Below are 17,020 nucleotides of genomic sequence, written 5' to 3' on the forward strand. Positions count from 1 at the left end.
TCGGGTTAAGGGTCGAAGGTGAATAAATAAGGTGTGGAACGAGCTGCCACGTAAGTGGTGGATGCAGTTTCCACTTTGGCAATTAAGCGGAGTTTGGATAAGTGCCTGGAGGAGAGGAGTGTGGGTCCATGGGACTAGGCAGATAAATACATTGAGTAGACCTGCTGAATTCCTCTAACTATTTGTTTAATGTTACTTGTTTATTTGTTGACTGAGATACAGTGAGAAGTGTCACCCTAGCCCAATCACGGGACAACAATTAACCTGTCAACTGGACCGTGGGAGGAAACTGGAGGAAATCCCCCGCGGTCACGGGGAGAACACATAGACTCCTTACGGGAGCTCGGAAGAGAGCGTTCCTCAGCACTGCGCCGGAGAAGTCAGCGTGGGTTTTCTGAGCCCGTGCCTCCAGGTGGGCGGGCCTGAGCCCATCGCCTTCCGCCTCGGCATAAGCTGTGTTGGCTGGAGAGGGAAATCCCAATGGCTCTGTAAAATGAGGGGAGACCTGCTAACAGTGCTTGGTGTACGAAATGAAACAGAAAACGCTGGGGATACTCAGCAAGTCACCCGGCATCTGGAGGGGTTGGCTTCGCAGGTCAGTGACCTGGCCGGTGACAGGAGATGCCGAGATGCGACATTTCCCGCTGGGAGGTCAGTGCTCACTGGTGGTGTGACTGGTATTCCAAAGAAGAAAACCAGCCCACTCCTACCTGTCAAAATCCCTTGCCTCAACAGAACCGACTCTAGGGAAAAAAAATGTTAACCAATCCCTGTGTCACCCATAAGTGAGGTAAAGTGCCTTTGTGATCCTGCAGAAAGGGCGACTGGGCCACTAATAATGCTCAGTGCTAGTCCCCTCGAAGCCCGGGATGAGAGCAGCACAGGGGCCTCGTCACTGACTGAACGTTTAGATCCCATTCACCGCGCACTCCCAACGTCTGAACTATCACCTTTCCTACTTCTCAACGTGACTGTGCTTTTTCCTTGTAGGAAGTTCTTACAGGGATTGAGCTCTTTGTGAATCCTGGGTCTTGGTGTCTTCGAGCTCTGGCCACGCTATCAAGCAGCTTAGGCTTTAGTGCTTGAAGACCTTTATCCCTCCAACAAAGCACCAGAGCAGTGGTCAAGTTCAGTGATGGCCGCTCTCTCCGTTCCAATGACTAGGTTAGTTACGAGTACTCAGAATGTCTTTGGCTTCCACTGTGATCTTATCTGTCTCTACAGCTGAACTGGTGCTTGTAGACTGGCTATGCTTTTCCCCACCGGTGTGGTCTAAGCACCCGTCTGTCTATATAAGGAAACTGACACTTGGGAGAAGGCGAATTTGAACCAATGGCTCCCAACCAGTGCGGCATTTCACTCCGTCACGACAGAGTCTCGCGATGGCCGGTCCTCGAGCCTCATCGTTACCCTCGTGCGAACCCAAAATTGGCGAAAGGCCAGTGAGGTGGACTTGGGTCGGTCCCAAAACTGTGCTTGGCTTGGCCCAGTGGGCAGCCCTGGCACCCCTGAGCTAGAAGGTTGCGGCTCCACTCTGAATAGTTCAGCATGGAAGTCACTGTCACGATGTATGGGGGCAGCGCCCTCTTCTGGTTGGGACGTCAAACTAGAGCCCTGGCTGCCCACTTGGGTGAACGTAAAAGATTCACGTTATTTTAAGAAGAGTTATTGTCTTCTGCCCAATATTTAACATTAATCATTGTCGTGTTGTTGTTTGTAGGATGACGTGTATAATTGGCCTATTGGGTTTCTCAGGGTACTAAAAACAGTGCTTTCCAGGAGCTATTTCATTGTCTGCATGGTGGGGCTTTGAAATGTGATGTAGTGATCCCAGTTTCCCTCGGGATCAATAAAGTATGTCTGTCTGTCAAAATGCTGCAGATCTATTAAACTCTGGTTAGACCACACTATTGTGTTGAGTTCTGGCCACATCCTCATCAGAAGGAAGTGGAGGCTCCAGAGAGGGTGCAGAGTAAGATTTACCAGGATGCTGCCTGGATTAGAAAGCATGGCTTACGAGGTTAGGCTGAGCGAGCTGGGGCTTTTCTCTTTGCACCGAAGGAGGATGAGAGGTGACTTGATAGAGGTGTACAAGATGACAAGAGGCTTAGATCAAGTGGTCAACCAAAGACTTTTTCCCGGGGGGACTGGCTAATACAAGAGAAAATAACTTTAAGGTGTTTGGAGGGAAGTATAGAGAGGATGTCAGAGGGGTTTTTTTACACAGAGAGTGATAGGTGCATGGAACTACCTGTGTCTCTGTATATTGCAGAGACAGATACATTAGGGACGTCTAAGATGCTCTCAGATCGGCACATGGAAAACTATATAGGAGGGAAGGGTTAGATTCATCTTAGAGTAGGGTTTTTCCAACAATATTTTTATTGTTTTTTTTAAATGAAGAGAACATAGTATAAAGGAGAATTATGCAGTGCGTAACAAATGTATGAAATATACAATTCACATTCATGAAAGAGATGCACCCATAGTACAGACATTATCACCCCACCCCTCCCTGTCCCCAACTCCAAACCATCTATGCATTGGCAAAAGGGGTTAAGCAGAACCTTTGTCCCCACAGAGCTGCATTGGTATAGAGAAGGTGTATTCTTCTATACATAGGCTGTTGTGTGATAACAAATTTGAGTCCAATGAGTTTTACCGGAAAATGCTGGAGGTCAGGGATTTATGTACTGATGAAAGGGAGAGAGAATGGCTGGGAATTTTGAAAATGTTCAAGAAAGGGTCCCACACCTTTTGGAACTTCAGGATCTTAGAGTAGGTTAAGAGGTTAAGGGCCTGTACTGGGCTGTAGTTGTGTCAAACACACCACGTCCTTGTGAATGTGCTAATCATTCTGGGGGTATTAGCAATTGTACCGTTTGTTTCCGAAGGAATCAGTGGCCCACGGAAAATTTCAGTGGGTCATTCTGACACTCTTCACGACCATGTTATCCTGTCGTTCACCGTGTTTCAAATTAACGTGTAGCTACTGTACTTGTTCAAACAGTAGAAAGGGCAATTGATCTTGCACTGCCTCGTCTTAGGTGATATTGAAAGGGTGATTTCTGGTCGGAAAAGAACAAGCCGCTTATGAATGATTGGCGGCGAGGCTCTTCCCTCGGGCCCGATGATGGGACACAATGGGACCGAATTCACGGAATTGGGGAACTGATACAAAATAGGTGGAGGCCTTCTGACAATTGCAGAAACATTAAATATGCCCAAGCCTTGACTTTCTGCCTGTTAACATCCCACCAGACTGTGGAATCCACACGATGAAATGGCATCTATGGATGATGTGCTTTTATTGCCAACATTCATTCTGAAAGATCTCGTAGGTACTGTAGCGGTGTGCTACACGCAGCGCTAAAATTACGACACGGAGTCGGTAACTACAGTCGAAGGAAAAAAACTTTATTCGAAAACTTCAGCCTCACTTTTAAGCCTCTGTCAACCAGCCCCCCATGGCGAAGAGGCTCCAAAGCTCTGTGCTCGCAAACCCCCGTAGGCTATCTAATTGTGAGTCGGTTCGGATACGCTAGGAAATGAGTCGCCACAGTACTGTATTAATTTTCCTTCCGTCAGCGATCAGGCTGTAATACCAAGGCTGGCCACTGAGGGGTAGTGCAGAGCAGGGTTTGAAATCTTCCCACCGGTGGCTGAGTTGGGGGGGGGGGGGACCCTTCTCCCACCTAACCCCTACTCCCCCACTGTCTAAAATACTTTTTTGCTGCATTGTACTCAGCAGATAATCTGGGAGTCTGATGCCAATTCAGAGACATTTTCAGGTAGGAAGCGAGGGAGTGTGAACCCAGGGTGGTGGCGGTTGCTAGTGTTTTCAGAGAGGGGTTAAACTAGCTCAGAAGGGGGTTTGAGCATCAAAGGAAGGAAAGAAACAAAGCAGGAAGAGCAATTTAGAATAATGGGTAGCGGAAATAAAGCCAGCCACATAAGGGGTGGGGGAGAAAGACTAAATGCTTTTTAAAAATGTTATTTATTGAAATGTACAAAAAAGCTGGATGAACTCAGCAGGTCGGACAGCATCCGTTGAAAGGAGCAGTCAACGTTTCAGGCCGAGATCCTTCGTCAGGACACCCGAACCGTTGACTGCTTCTCTCAACGGATGCTGCCCGACCTGCTGAGTTCACCCAGCTTTTTTGTACGTCTTGATTTGACCTCAGCATCTGCACTGCACTTTATGTTTGTTATTTATTGAGATCCCTGCCGGCCCTTCGAGCCGCGCTGCCCAGCAGCCCCCGATTTAACCCCAGGCTAATCACGGGACAATTTACAATGAGCAATTAACCCACCAACATGTAGATCCTTGGACTGTGGAAGGAAACTGGAGCCCTTGGAGGAAATCCACACGGGAGGGAGGGAGGAACACAGAAGCTCCTCGCAGACAGCAGCGGGAATTGAACCCGTGCCGCTAAATGACAATTGTTAAACAGCTCTGTATCTGAATGCTCATAGCACCAGCGAATTAAAAGCACTGCTTCACAACGCTCGGTGAAAAAGTAAAAAGTAAACAGGTGTGGCCTAGGTTGTTGAAACTTGACTGCAGAATGAACAAAGCTGGGAACTAAATATTGGAGTGGTGTGGCCCTGTTGATGAGGGAGGAGATCAGCATTGCCCGGATATTGGCAACAAGAATTATAATCAATTTGCATCAGGTGTAGGAACAGGTTAGTGCAGAAAACATTGGCAGAAGTTACTATTCATGGCCATTCACTGGTGATTGTAATATTAGGCAAAGCATAGATCAGGAGATTAGTTGAGACTTTAACATAGAGAACATTTGTTAGAGGGGAGGAGGTGAATTCACGGAATGTATTCAAGATGCTTTTCTGGATCAGTATGTTGAAGATCCTGTGCGTGCCAAAAGGAAGTGCTGGTACTTCAGAGGGATGTGGGCAACTGGACTGACTGGTCTGAAACGTGGCAGGTGGAGCTCAGTTGAAAAAGTGTGAAGTCATCCACTTGGTTGTACAAGCCAGGAAACCAGATATTGGTTAAATGGTGGGAGGCTGGTTTTGGTTAAAATGCTGCTGTTCAGCTGGACATACGGCAGGCGTGACTGCAAATGAGTCACACAGTTAGGATGGCAGATAGTACATTACTCCTGGAGACACAGAAGTCTGCTGATGCTGGGTTCTGCAGCAAGCATCAAGCTGCTGGAAGAACTCAGCAGGCCAGGCAGCATCTGTGAGGGCAGAGGGGTGGTTAACACTTGGTGTTGAGACCCAGCATCAGGACAACAGTGTAAACTGGTGAAGTGTAAATGTGTTAGCCGTATTAATTTTAATCCAGGACTAAGTAATACTTTTTCAGTTTGTATAGTCTTGGAGTAATGTGTACTGCTTTGATCTCCTAGAAAGAGAAAGAGCAGCGGAGATGAACGGGTCTGGTTCAGGAAGAGGAGACTGAGTGCAATAGGAGTATATTTTCTCCAGTTTAAAATACTGAGAAGAGATCTGAGTGAAACTAACAAACTTCTTAAAGGGCTGGGCAGGGGAGTCCAGGTCCTGAGCTCAGTGTTTGAGAGTAAGTGGTAGGCCAGCTGGAGCAAGAGAAGGGTCTTCATTCAGTTCATGGTGAATCCTGGGAATCCTCTGTCCTGGAGGCTATGGAGATTCAGTCACTGTGTCCTTTCAAAATCACAATAAATAGGATCCTGGATGTGTAGGGAATCAAGGCTGACTGGGATCACAAAAGGAAGTGCAGCCGTGATCCGGATGAATGGTGGAGAAGGGCTGAATGGTCTCCCTCCGACCTGTTCTTTTGCCTCTTGGGCAACGTTGCACGGTTGGTCGTACTGGAGCGAGCCCCTTGCAGCGTGCTGTGCACGGTTGGTTAGCACATTAGCTGCTGTGACGTCCACCCTTCAGCAACTCTACATTGGCCCATTCAAATCTGGAAGAAACATCCAGGGTGATAGAAGGAGAGGAACACTGGGGCAAGAACTGGCCATTCATCCCTTCAGGCCTGCTTCACCTTTCTGTGACATCATGGCTGACCCGCCCCTGTCTTGTTCACTGGAAGTACATTGATGTCCTTCATAAAAATAAACAACCACTCGGCTGCCGGAGTTCCACCAATCTTAGAGTGAAGAGATCTCTTCCCACCTCCGTCCCCACATCCTGAGAGTGTGACCCCCTCAAACTTGGACCATTCTCCTTCTCCCTCCCTCTTCCAGGAGAAACATCCTCTCTACATCCAGCCTATCTAGTCCTGTCAGGGGTTTGTACAGTCAAACACCCAGTGTGCGGGCGGGGGGGAACAAATCACGCAAACAACAAAAGCAAGCGACTGTCTGAAGTTCGGGAAAGTGAGTCGTCAGCCGTGAAGCCAGGCGTCAGTGCAGTTGATCCAGGCGCCTGTTAGTTGCAGGCCTCAGCCTCAGTGCCGCGCAGAGACAAGTAAACCTCGCTGAGCAGCGTGGTGAACCAGCCCTCGCCCCAACACTCTGACCGTCTCAATCTGGCCTGGCCTCAGGCCATTCCTTGCTCTCAGAGCCGGGCCCTGCCGCTTCGATACACTATCAGGCGAGGGCCCCACTGCCTCTATCCAGCCTGGTGCCGAAATCGATCGGACCTCGGTAAATACGAACCTAATCCTTAAGCGTCGAGCGCTGTTCCCAGTACTTACACAGGACCTCATGAGCGGCAGGCCCATGAGTGTCCTGCACTCACTCTGTGACAGGCATGTCCCTTCCTGGGTGAGACGGTCAAACTACTGCAGGCAAAACTTGCCTGTGTTCTCAGCAATTGATATATAGAAATTCTACTTTATTCAAACGTACAAGATCGTGCAGAGATGTTTTCACGTGGCGAACAAGGGGCATAGTAACAAAGCAAGGGGTGCTCACTTAGAGTGAGCGGCGCAGGAATTCCTACTCCCTGAAGATAGTGATTCCCCAGGATTCTCCCCCCCCCCCCACCACTCCCGAGGGAAAAGCTCGTTTATTAGATATACAGCATTTCAGCTGGTTATGAATAAATATTTGAAAGATTGGGGGTAATAGGGAACTGTGACGAAAGAGGCCGGTATGGATCAGTCTCTCTCCCCCTCTCCCCCTCTCCCCCTCTCCCCCTCTCCCCCTCTCCCCCTCTCCCCCTCTCCCCCTCTCCCCCTCTCCCCCTCTCCCCCTCTCCCCCTCTCCCCCTCTCCCCCTCTCCCCCTCTCCCCCTCTCCCCCTCTCCCCATCCCATAGGATGACTATGGTTCCTTTCAGTCAGTTAGTGGGGTTTGATATATGCATCCTGGAGTTGCTGTACAGGCCAATCCTTGAGAGGCACTGCTTGCCACATACTTGGCAGGTGAGGTCTGGAGGGGCAGCAGGGGCAGAAGCTCTGTTGTGGTGCTTCCTGTGCCTTTCCTCTAAGCTTGTTCTCAGCAGCGTCCGCTCCTTTTCTGATGGCGTCCCTCCACTGTGAGTGATCTTTAGCCAGATCCTCCCATGTTGATGGGGCAATGTCAGTTTCTTGAGGCTCTTGTGCAGAACAGCCTTGTAACATAATCGCTGGCCTCCTCGTTTTCGGGTACCACTGGATAGTTGGCCATACCAGAAGTCCTTGGGAAATCTTCCATCAGATATTCTGACATGTCCTGTCCAGCGCAGTTGGGCTAACATCACCAAGGTTGAAAATGCTGGCATTCTGAGGACCTCAGTATTGGAGACCTTGTCTCGGCAGGTGATCTTCATCAGAGAACGTAGGTGACGCTGCTGCAGTTGGTCCAGCTGGCATAAGTGACTCTGATATGGGCACCATGTCTCACATCCGCATAGCAAGGCTGATATGACAACGGGCCTGTATACCTTGCACATGGTGGCCAACCTGATGTTCTGTGACCAAATTCAATCTTTCAGCTGACTAAAGGCAAAGCAGGCTTTTCTGGTTCTTGACTTGATTTCTACATCCAGAGCTGAGGATGTTGTTATGCTGTCCACGTAGCAGACAGTACTGAGATGAGTTTCATCAATGAGGACAGTTGGTTCTTAGTAGCTTGAGCCAGGGGCCAGTTGGTACAAAACTTCCATCCTTTTTCAGGCTGATTGTCAGTTCGAAGCTTTTGGCTGCACTGGCAAAGCGACTGGTGATCTCCTGCAAGTCTTCGAGAGAGTGGGCAACCAGTGCACAGTCATCAGCAAACTGTAGCTCATGCTCCACAATGTCCCTGACTTTTGTTTCTGCTCTCAGTCTTGTGAGGTTGAGGAGCCCACCATCAACCCTTGTTTGTAGGAAGACCCCTGACTTCAGGTCTGATGTGGCATCCTGAAGGACAGCAGCGAAGAATAGTCCAAACAGGGTAGGAGCCAAAACACAGCCCTGTTTTACGCCGTTGCTGATGGGGAAATGGGTCAGACAACTTACCACCCACGTTGATGCGGTCTTCCATGCCTTTGTGGAACTGACGGATGGTGTTGGTTAGGCGTGGGGGGCAACCGAATTTTGATAAGATAAGATAAAATGTGACAGAGAGGCTTCTCTGCTGCTCAAGACATTTCTCTTGGAGCTGCCTCGGTGAGGAGATCACGCCCACTGTACTACGGCCTACTCGAAAACCACACTGGCTTTCTGGAAGGACGTTGTCACTGATGTTGGACACCAAGCGTCTGAGGATGATCTTTGTGAGGCATTTTCCCGCAACTGACAGAAGAGAGACGCCACAGTAATTGTTGCAGTCTCTCTTGTCTCCCTTGTTCATTATCATATTGAAAAGCAGAGCAGGTTCAAGGGGCCAAGTGGACTCTCTTCCTCCTATTCCTCAAGGTTACCGTGACCTCACCCTCTGAGTTAAACTATTTATCTCACCAATTCTTCCCCCACCTTCTTTGCAACATGAAACTGCCTTGTTTCCACCCCACCCCTTGCCCGGTCCTGATAAAGGGCCTTCAAATTCAAAACAATAACTGTTTTTCCCTTTCCATAGATGCTGGTTGATTTGCTGATCATTTCAAGCATTCCTATCTTTTATCACCCTCCTCCCTCAGATATTTCCTCAACCACTAGATCTCATAAAATGCATTGTTGACCTTTTTATGTGCTAGGGCAGGGGTCAGCAACCTTTACCACTGAAAGAGCCACTTGGACCCGTTTCCCACAGAAAAGAAAACACTGGGAGCCGCAAAACCCGTTTGACATTTAAAATGAAATAACACTGCATACCACGTTTTGTTTTGCCTTTATGCTATGTATAAACAAACTATAATGTGTTGCATTTATGAAATTGATGAACTCCTGCAGAGAAAACGAAATTACATTTCTGCATGCAACAAAAACATTTTGAACTCTGAAAAAAAGACGTTGGGTTGAAGGTTACTTTTAAGTAAAATACTCAACGTCTATTTGAGTCCTTCTTGTATTTATGAAAAACGCCAAACTTAAATTTGCCGCCAGCAGCAAACCAAAAATAACGTCAGCCAGCTGTCAACCTGAAAAATAAAAGGACTATTTCACTGAACACTGAAAACATATGAATATACGTAAAATAATAGGCAATTAAAATATTTATCATACTTGGTCAGGTTGACTCACACCTGACAATGCAGTCGTATTCAGTAGGGATGGATCGATGCTTAGGGGAGTGACCGGGAAGGATAATGTGTTTTTTTCCTCTCTGAACTCACAGAAGCGTTTCCCAAACGATGTTTGCATTGCGATGATTGCAGAATGTAAATACTCCGAATTTATCATGTTGTGACCTTGTTTGAACTCTTTCAAATTGGGGAAGTGAGACAATGTGCCTTTCTGTAAATCTCTGGCAAGCACTGTCAACTTGCGCTCAAATGCCAAAACATCCTCCAACATGTGCAGGGCTGTACGTCCTTACCCCGTTGAAGAGCTGTGTTCAGCGTGTTCAGGTGCGCTGTCATGTCTACCATGAAGTGTAGCTTTTCCAGCTACTCTGGCTGTTCCAGCTCAGGAAAGGTGAGCCCTTTGCTGCCCAGGAAAGTTTTCACTTCTTCCAGACACGCGACAAAGCGTTTCAGCACCTCCCCTCTGGACAGCCAGCGATAAAAACACGTTGTAGCGGTGTGTTACACGCAGTCAGTAAACTGCAGTCAAAGATAGCTTTATTCAAACTAAACAGCCTTGCTTTTAAGCCTCCCTCAACCCGCCCCCCATGGGCGCGGATGCTGCAAAAGACACGTACTCACAAACCCCCGTAGGCTATCTCCCTTAGCCTGAACACTGGCTAATTGTGAGCCGGTTCGGATGTGTCAGGAAATGGGTCGCCACAATGTCTTATTTAGATTGTACAAGATCACCATAATCTTCAAATTTAGAATTACATTTCAAAAACTAACATAAAATACATTTTAATTAAATACTGACCAATTATTTCCCAAAGCAACAGGGAGCCGCAGCACAGACGTAAAAGAGCCACATGTGGCTCCGGAGCCGCGGGTTGCCGACCCCCGTGCTAGGGTAACTTCCCATTCCTTATCAGTGGTTGTGTTGTAATTCCGACGCTGGCCACCAAGGGGTGGTGTGGTGCAGTATTTGATCAGTTGAACACGAAGTCAGTAAAGAAAACAGACATAGAGGGTAAAATCAGCAGATAAAAAGCAAGTATTCACCCTCAGGAGAACAGTCTCAGTGGTACGAAGAACTCCGATGTATATTCTGCCTTAAGGTTTAAAGGTGCTTCACCAGACAGTCATCAACCAGAGGTGGACAAGGAGATATTCAGGTGTGGTCCTACAATACAGTTAATGTGGCTTTCAGCTCCATTGAGTACATGTCATTCATCAACCACCCATCTATACTAGTCCCATTTTCCAGCGCTCACCTCATCGTCTTCTATCCCTTAGGACTTCAACTGCTCAGCTAAATACTCCTTAAATGTGAGAGCACCTACCTTCACCAACACCTTCAGGAATCGATTCCAGATCTCAACCAGCTTCTGGGTGAAAAAAAAACATTCTTCCTTAAATCCTCTGTAAATACAAGATTCCAGACCGGTTAATATCATTTCCAGTGTAAAGGAGAACAAAGTAATTGTTATTCTGATTTGGCACAGCACAAACAAAAGTCAATAAGATGAAAAAGACAATAAATATAAATACATGAGCTAGTTTAGAGACATGATTGATTGCATGTGCATAAAGTGGTGTTGGATACAGGGGTATCTGTACATGGTGTCAAATCTGACAGGAAATTATAAAGTAGTGGTGGAGGGGTGGGTTAGTGGGTGGAGGTGTTGATCAGCCTTACTGCTTGGGGAAAGTAACTGTTTTTGAGTCTGGTGGTCCTGGTGTTGCTGCTACGTAGCCTCCTCCCTGATGTCAGTGGGGCAAGCAGTCCATGAGCAGGGAGGGTGGGATCCTTCCCGATATTGCTGGCTTTTTCCCGGCACCTTTCTGTGGGTACATCCTTGAAGGCAGGTTGTCGGAAGCCTGTGATACCACTGACAGCTTTGACTACCTGTTATAGGGCCGTCACTATTAAGATAAATTTCATATTGTTTTTAAAAATAGGAAATAAATGACGAAACTGTGCAACAGCGCGCAAGCACCATGGGAAGCTGGAATGACAATATCCTCTATTACATTGAACAGCGGGGCCTGGGGGGACGAATCTACATCTGCCGTTCCTTTGTCAATCTGGAGAACGGGACAACCTTCCAATGTGACCATCGAGCTCTCACCGGTCGACAGTTAGACCAAGGTGAAAATTCCTCTATCATAAGAACAGATACAACCATATAACAATTACAGCACGGAAACAGGTCATCTCGGCCCTTCTAGTCCGTGCCCACCAACCCGCACTCAGCCCATAACCCTCCATTCCTTTCCTGTCCATATACCTATCCAATTTTACTTTAAATGACAATCGTGATCATGACCTTTTATTTTACCCCCCGTGTGCCACTGGCAGATCCCAAAGCCCTTTGGAAAAACTTGTGGTGCTCTTCCCACTCTCACTTTCCTCCATCTTCACCACCACGTCACCTCTTGCTCCACGCCTCCCTCCACCATTTTATACCGTGGCTGCCCCCCTTCTGTCTATTACACCAGTTGAACAGCCTCAGCCCAAAACGCGGGTGGGATGGATGAAGTTGTGCTGATTGAGGGCAAGGAGGGTTGGATGAATCGGGGGTGTGGGATCAGCTTCGTGGGTCAAAAATGATGAAGGTTTATTTTCCGCACATGTACTGAGTTATGGTGAACGCCTTGGCAAGTTATCCACACGGATCACTTTGAGGGAGTGAAGGGAAAATCAATAGTGGATTGTAGGAAATGGTATAAAAGTTACAGTCACACAGAAAGTGCATTGCGAATGTGATATGGTGTGGCGGCCATGATGAGGTGGGTTGTGAAGTCAAGAGTCTGCCTTTATTGTACACGAGATACATTTCAGAGGAGAGACACTGTCCTTGAGCTGGGTGCGTAAACACAGTAGATTCTGCAGGTGCTGGAAATCCAGAGCAACACACACTAAAATGCCGGAGGAACTTAGCAGGTCAGTCAATATCTATGGTAATGAATAAACAATCGACGTTTTTGGCCAAGACCCTTCATCAGGACTGGAAAGGAAGGGGGAAGATTCCAGAATAAAAAGGTTGGGGGGGGGTGATAGGTGAAGTCAGGTGGATAGAAAAAGCAAGGGCCGGAGAAGAAAGAATCTGATAGGAGGAAAGAGTGGACCATGGGCAATAGGAAGGGCACCAGGTAGGTGACAGGCTGATGAGGAGAAGAGGCAAGAGGCCTGAGTGAGCAATAGAAGAAGAGGGAAGGGGGATGAAAACTACTACCAGAAGGAGAAATTGATGTTGGTGCCATCAGGTTGGAGGTTACCTAGGTGAAATAAGACCGTAAGACATAGGAACAGAATTAAGCCATTTGGCCCATCGAGTCTGCTCCTCCATTCAATCATGGCTGATCCTTTTTCTCCTCCTCAACCCCACTCCCCGGCCTTCTCCCTGTAATCTTTGATCTGTAAAATTCTCTGCATCTGTGGTTTAAATGGACGCCCCCCTATCCTGAGGCTGTGCCCTCTTGTCCTATACTCCCCCACCATGGGAAGTATCCTCTCCACATCCACTCTGTCCATATGAGATGTTGCTCCCCCATCTCATATGACCTCGTCGCAGTAGGAGAGGAGGCCATGGAGTGACATGAATGAACGGGACTAGGGATAAGAACTGAACTCGGCCTCTGGGAGATTTTGCTTTTGGCAGATGGGGCAGAGGTGCTCGACTAAGTTGTTCCCCAATTTACGTCAGGTCTCACCAAACTTAGGAGAGGCTACATCGGGAGCACTGGATGCAATGGATGACCCCAACAGATTCACAGGCGAAGTGCTGTCTCACCTGAAAGGACTGTTTGGGGCCCTGACTGGAAGGGAATGGGCTAGTACAGCAATGCTGGGTAGACCTGCCAGGTCACCTCCAAGCTCCCCAGCTTTTTATTCTGGAGCCCCTCCCCTTCCTCACCAGTCCTGAAGAAGGGTCTGTTCTTTCATCTCCATAGATGCTGTCTGACCTCCTGCATTTAGTGCCTGGTGGCACGTGAATCTTTCGTACCTCCTGGACAATGGAAGGTCGGGGGGGGGGGGGAGGGAGAGAGAGAGAAAAGAGAATGGAGTATTAGGTGGGCACGTTTGAAAAGTGGGGCTTGTGGAAGTCATAGATGTCAGACGGGGGAGAAGAAGTGAAAAGATTGCTCCACGAGGAGCTGTCAAAGACTCAGCCGGTCAGTTGGGTTGGGTTGTCCCAGTGAGGTAAAGATTCTGTTCAATGATTCTGCTGATGGGGCGGAAGGTGAGAAGTAAAAGCTGCATTCGGACTGAAGGAGACTGGTGAGTTCACGCACGAAAAGACCAATACTTCAAATGTGTAAACTGTTAAGGAAAGCCAGACACTCAGGCAAAAAGCACCAGGGACTCCAGTGCAATTATAAAGCACTGACCTCACACGCCTTCACCAGGGAGCAGGATCTCCAGGGGCAAAGAGACAAGGAACCCGCAAACCCCCTCCACCCCCCCCCCCCCCCCGAGGACTGGAGAAACAACAACAACTCATTTAAGGTGCAAAGACAATTCCCTTGTGAGCCTTAATGAGATGTGTCATGGTCTATAGCCTGAGGCTGGAACTGAGCAGTCAGGATGGTGGGCCGGGAAGAGACTCTGCTGCCCATGCATACTGTGGGATATTCATTTCCGCCTCTTTCCACTCTTGTTTGCGCTGGAGTCCTCACGTGAAGTTCCCTCGTCTTGAAGCACTTTGGCACCTCGTTAGAAAGACACGCGTGGAGAGGTACTGCGTGGTCAGAGGGGCTTCCCGTCGAAGGAGATGATCATCAGCTCCGTCGCGAGGCATGAAGCGTATTGGATGGCTGTATGGATAGCAAAGGTTTAGAAACACAAGTGCAGGCAAATGGGACGTGCTCAGGGAGGAATCTTGGGTGGCTTGAGCAAATTCTGTTCCCATGCTCAAAATACTGTTATACCACTCTGACCAACCCCAGGAAGAGGCGATAAATCAGATTGTCACACGGCTATTATGGGGCCTTGCAGAATAACAGTAATTCATGTGTTCTGTTGAGTCAGAGACATTAAACCTTTTAGGAGATCCTTGGAATGTGGAAGGCACCATGTGTACAAGTCTTGTTTTCTCTGCGGCATCAGCTCTTTAGAATGACACTTTCACTTTGACCGTGCACAGCAGGGAGCAGTCCTGATGAAGGGTCTTGGCCAGAAACATCGACCGTTTACTCTTTCCCATAGATGCTGCTGATGGCATTCTGCGAGCCTTGCCTTGGATTGCCAGTGTCTGCAGTTTCTTGTGTTTGTGGGGGCCATGCCGGCTGGTTGCATCACAGCGTGGTATGGAAACGGGGACACAAAAGTCTACATAACGTGCTCGATACAGCTCAGCCCATCACAAGCAAAGCCCCTCTCCCCCACCACCGCCACAGAGCGTATTTTCAAGGAGTACTGCCACAAGAAAACAGCATCCATCATCAGGGACCTGTCCTCTTCCTGCTACTACTATTGGAAAGAAGCTACAGGAGCCTTAGGCCCCACACCACCAGCTTCAGGAACATACAGCCTTCAGGCTCCTGAACCAGCCTGGATAACTTCACTCACCTCAGCTCTGAACTGAATCCACAGCCTATAGGCTCGCTTTCCAGGACTCTACGTATCATTCTCTATTTATTTATTTTTTTACATGCACTATTTGTCTCCTTTTTCACATTGCTCGTTTGTCAGTCTTCCTTTATGTACAGCTTTTCTGTTGAAATTCTATATTTTCCTGCAAGATGCCTGCAAGGAAATGAATCTCCATATGTGGTGACATCAGTGTATTCGATAATAAATTTGATTTTGAAACAAGTCATCCCGAGATCGAATGGAGGAAGTAAATTGGTTTATTAGTGCCACAAGTACCAAGATGCAGTGAAAACCTGTCTCGCATGCCATCCATACTGATCATTACAGTGTATTGAGGAAGCAGAAGGTAAAAATTACCAAGTGCAGAATAAAGTATTACAGTATGAAGGAAGTACAGTGCAGGTAGGCAGTGAAGTACAAAGTCACGAGGAGGTAGATTGTGAGGTCAATCTTATCACACTGGGAAAACATGGATAGAAGCTGTCCTTGAACCTAGTGGTGTGGGCTTTCAGGTTTTTTGATCTTCTGCCTAAAGCAAGGGAGGGAGGGGGGAGGAAGTGAAAATGTCTGGGTTGGAAGGGGCCTTTGATAATGCTGGCTGCTTTATTGAGGCAGTGAGGATTGTAAACCGAGGTCATGAAGGCAGGACTGGTCTCTGTGAAGTTCTGAGTGGTCAGTGAAGGCTGCCACAAAACTGTTAAGATGCAGGTAAAGTTGAAAGAAGAAGAAAATGTGCAAACAAGTTTTTCAGATCCACCTTCCGTTGTATCAAAAGCCAGAATTTTGCCTGAAATGCTCGATGTTTCAATGACTTCATTAATTGCGATACCAAGAGAGGAACTGTGCCGCGCACACAGTTTTCTATGGGGATAGGAGTTCTGCTTCTTACTGCTCAGTCAGCTGAGCTTCAGCAGCTCCTGAGGATAACCCAGTAATCCTGCTTAAGATCTGAACGCAAGGTCGTTATCAATAAGATCAAACTTGGCACAGAGGTGAGGCTTTCTCCTCTCACCTGGGAGCTCAGCTGAGAGAAAGTCTGCAGACGCTGGAAATCTAGAGCAACACACACAAAATGCTGGAGGAGTTCAGCAGTCCAGGCAGCATCTATGGAAAAGACCCTCATTGGGGTCTCAGTCTGAAACGTCGACTGTTTACTCTTTTCCATTTATGCTGCCTGACCTGCTGAGTTCCTCCGGCATTTTGCGTGTGTTTCAGTGAATCACCTAGTTGCTACTTTACTTTTGCTCTGTCATTGTGACCATGTGATCTTCCACAGTGAGTGAAGTGTAAAGACTCCGTTCTTCTGTCAGAATAATCTCTGCAAACTTTGCAAGCTGCAGAAGGATCTTTTAACCCAGCAGGTTAAAGAGCTCTGAGATCGTGGCAGAGGGTGTCGAGGGGCACGTAGAAATTCCTGGGCTGAACAAGCTCTGTTGTTCGGTGATCAAAAGAACCTTACCCTTTGCGTTGGTCCGTGAACAGGGCAGTAGGGAAGTAGACACAACTGGGAAAGCATCGTCATTCTGGAGCCTTTTCTCTTCATATTAACTCTCGATAAACAGGTTCTTTTCCCTCTGGCTTCCCTCTAATAGTTTTGTACACGTCAACAACACTCATCAATCTCTGCTGCAAAGCAAAACCATCATCTTTCTTAATTGCTAAAATTCTCCTGTCCTAGCAAAATGCTGACACCCTCTCTGGTTATGTAACAAGACTGGACACAGTATTTCACACATGGCCCTAAGATGTTGTACAGGTTAACTATGATATTCTCACACTAAACCGCCATGCCTCCGCCAACAATACATCCTTTAACTCTTCTTTAACAACCTTGTATTTGCTGATCACACCCAAGTCCAATAAATCTGCCCCCAGTGCAGTTCCAGAAATGATG

The sequence above is a fragment of the Hypanus sabinus genome, chromosome 10 (genome assembly GCF_030144855.1).
Source record: "Hypanus sabinus isolate sHypSab1 chromosome 10, sHypSab1.hap1, whole genome shotgun sequence".
Taxonomy (NCBI): Eukaryota; Metazoa; Chordata; class Chondrichthyes; order Myliobatiformes; family Dasyatidae; genus Hypanus; species Hypanus sabinus.